At 41.5% G+C, this 3303-nt stretch overlaps 1 long non-coding RNA gene across 1 annotated transcript in view; it reads right to left on the reverse strand.

Annotated features, from left to right (window-relative positions):
- Positions 1 to 1192, reverse strand: part of LOC116086357 — a 9296-nt gene extending 8104 nt beyond the window's left edge. Inside the window, exon 1 of the long non-coding RNA XR_004116885.1 lies at positions 725 to 1192. This is a non-coding gene — a long non-coding RNA (uncharacterized LOC116086357). The remainder of the gene's footprint in view (positions 1 to 724) is intronic.
- Between the last annotated feature and the right edge of the window lie 2111 nt (positions 1193 to 3303).

The following is a 3303-nucleotide window of genomic DNA, read 5'->3' on the forward strand; positions in this document are numbered from 1 at the left end:
AAGTGCTCTGGGCCCGGGGGGGCGGGGGGGGGGATACGGACTGTATGAATCTAAGCCCTAGTCCACCTAAGTTCTGGTTCTAGTCCGAGTGTGAGCGAGTCCGAATGCTGAATGTAGACTGTTGAATTTAGAATGTTGAATGTTGCAGACTGTCTCTCACACACACACTCTCAGATTAAGGTCCCGCCCATCCTAGGTAAACCGCCCACTATGCTAATCTTTTGGGAAAGTAGAGACAGTCTCTTGCTAATTCCTAGGAGTGGTTCAGCTGTAGTACATGACTGAGAATGAGGATTTTACTTGACCTTGTCCTGGGATAAGTCTCTCATTCTGTGAGCTTCAGTGCCCTACCCACAATGTTGGAGGCAATTAGTTTGGATGGCTTAACATTCCAAGCCAGGGTTTGACTAGGACATTGGAACCTTGGTGAGGGTCAGAGAGCAATGTCTGAATTTTCTTTTTCTAGCTGTTAAGAAATGATATCTTTGTGGGCCCCTAGCACACAAGTACGAGGATATATCTGGGCTACCTCTGAGTTTGGGGTGCCAGGCGACAATGCGGAGGCAGGAGACTGACTTTCCTTGAAGTTTACACCTCAAATACCGCTGTCACGAAAAGTGTGCATGGCAGAGAAGCACTAAGCTAGGGGATCTCTGGCTAAAGGGGAGCAGGAGGGAAAGATGGATCACTACATAGAGTTAGGGTAGAAGTGTGATTCTGTTACCTGAAAACACCAGCACTTTGGGCTTCAGAGGATTTCTTTAAAACATGCAGAGTCAGCAGAGATGGCACAGCAGTTTGGAGAACTTGTTGCTCTTGCAGAGGACCCTGGCTCACTCTTCAGCGTTCACATGTTGCCTCATATGTCTGTCACTCTAGTTCCAGGGGACCTGTGACCCTCTTTTGACCTCCCCAGGCTCCAGGTATGTATGTAGTATGCAGACATACATGTAGGCCAAAAATTCATGCACATAAAATTTAATAAATAAAAAATTAAAAATGCAAACATAAGTCAATGCTCCAATACTTATTATAGAAAAAGTATGTTTGTTTACTTTAGCACTATTAGTATTGCATATTCAAACCACATTTAAAATTTTCTGGTAACTATTTAGTAGAATCCCATCCAATGGAGTGTTAGTAAATTCAATGTAAGTATATAGTGTAGATTTTTTTCTTAAAAATTATCCTTGCAAAGCACTTTGGAAGCTGTCATTTTGGAGCTTATCACCATTCTTTTGCCTTCTGCCCCCTGCCCTCTGTCCTTTGCCTTTTGCCTTCGGGACTGCTCAGTGTTCCCTGGGGGCATGTTAAATAAAGTATGGAAATTTTAAAATTTAAAACATTTTCATACAATATATTTTGATAATATTCATCTCTTTCCCATGGTCCTCCCAGATATGCCTTACTCACTCAATTTCATATTCACTTTTCCTAGTTCTCTCTTTTTCAAAAAGAAGAAAAAAAGACAAAAACTCAAAAGTCAAAAAATAAAAATCAAAGCAAACAACAACAAAACAAAAAATGATAAGACAAAAATAACAAAACAAAACACGAAGCCCAGAACAGACTGCCATAGGACAGTGGGCAATGGGAGGGTGGGGCCTACACATGAGACTAAAGTCTCATGCAGTAGTCAACTTTATTCAGAGCATCAGACAGTTTATACTCTTAGGGTTAAGAAAGGTCACCTGAGTAAAGTTCTCAAAGTTCTCATGAGTTCACGCTGTGTACAATCACAGGGACAGGATGCAGGTAGTAAAACCATCTTTTTCCAGAGAGGCATATAAACATTTAATTGAATAACAGCAGCAAGCAATAATGAGTAATCTGAAATAAACTCACTCCTATTCACTACACCCAGAAGGAGCATGAAAACATAATCCAAGAAAAATTTCATATTTTGAAAAACCTGAGATCATAAAACTCTTGTATTCTTAGAGTGTTCTCACAAGCACTCAGAATTCTCCATTCCTTCACCATGTTCTGATATCATAATATCTATTTTGTAGTGGCCAACTACTCCTGGGCTTGGGACTTGCCCTGGAGTGCAGATGATATATTCAGTGACACTTCACTGGAGAAACCTGGTTTTCCCTTTCTCAGCAGGAATCGGTTGCAAATAGCTTCTTGGTCAGGGTGGGACTTGTTTTCTGACCTTGTGAACCTGTGCTGGTGTTGTATGTGCTGTCACAGTATCTGAAATTCATCTGAGTATCAATCTTGCTGTGTCTGGAAGATGCTATTTCTTTGAAGTCATCTTTATAATCTTTCTGCCTTCTCTTCTGCACAGATTCCTGAACCTGGAAGGAAGGGGTTTAATAAAGACTCCTTCAGGACTGACTATGCTGTATATTTTCCAAGCGTGCGTCTCTGTCTTATTTTCCTTCCACTGAAAGAAGCAGCTTCTCTGATGAAGGATCTATGGGTGTAGCAATCTGTCATTAGGAATTCTCTTATTGCTATGTTTCTTTATCACAATAGTAGGGTTAAATTTTTCCTTGAGGACCATGACCTCTGTAGTCTCAGGTTCTTGGTCACTTTAGCATTGTCGGGTATGGATTTTATCTCATGAGCCTTAAAGCCAAACAAAAAGTGGTGGTGACTCCCCTGACATTCGTGCCACAACTGCACCAGGACATCTTGCAGGCAGGATGCTATAGGTTGCAGGATTTGTAGATGGCTCATATCAATGATGACTTTCTTACCTCCAGTAATACCTCTCAGTATCAGGAACGTCAGTCCTGGGGTGAAGCTTTTAGTTAGGGACCAGCTAGACGTCTTCACGTTTGATAACATAAATAAGTGGTGTCTTCAACAATAGGACCTGACCATCAAGTTGTGGAGAGTAAATATTAAGTAGGCAGTAGCGTCTGACGTTTAGGAGTGCTCTATGAGACCCCTTTCGACAATGACTCCACAAAATGCAACTCATTCCTAGCACTGGAGGTTTTACTTGGTAGCTTAAAATGCCTAGTTAGGGCATTGTCTCCTCGATTAAATATGGGAATAAACACTAGCTTCAACCAGGTGAAAAGAGAACACTATGAAAAAGAAATAAACGTGTGAGGATCAGTGTGGGATCTCTGCTTATAAGAACCTTGTACAGCCGGGTGTAGTGGTAAACAATTTTAATCTCAGCAGAGGTGGACAGGTAGCTATGAATTTGAGGACAGCCTGGTTTACATAGTGAGTTCCAGAACAGCATGTGCTACATGGTAAAACCCTGTCTCAAACAAACAACCCTCCCCAAACTAAAGCCTTGTTGGAAAGGACTACCAGTGGCATTTACATTGTCATGGA

This window comes from Mastomys coucha, unplaced genomic scaffold (assembly GCF_008632895.1).
Source record: "Mastomys coucha isolate ucsf_1 unplaced genomic scaffold, UCSF_Mcou_1 pScaffold12, whole genome shotgun sequence".
Taxonomy (NCBI): domain Eukaryota; kingdom Metazoa; phylum Chordata; class Mammalia; order Rodentia; family Muridae; genus Mastomys; species Mastomys coucha.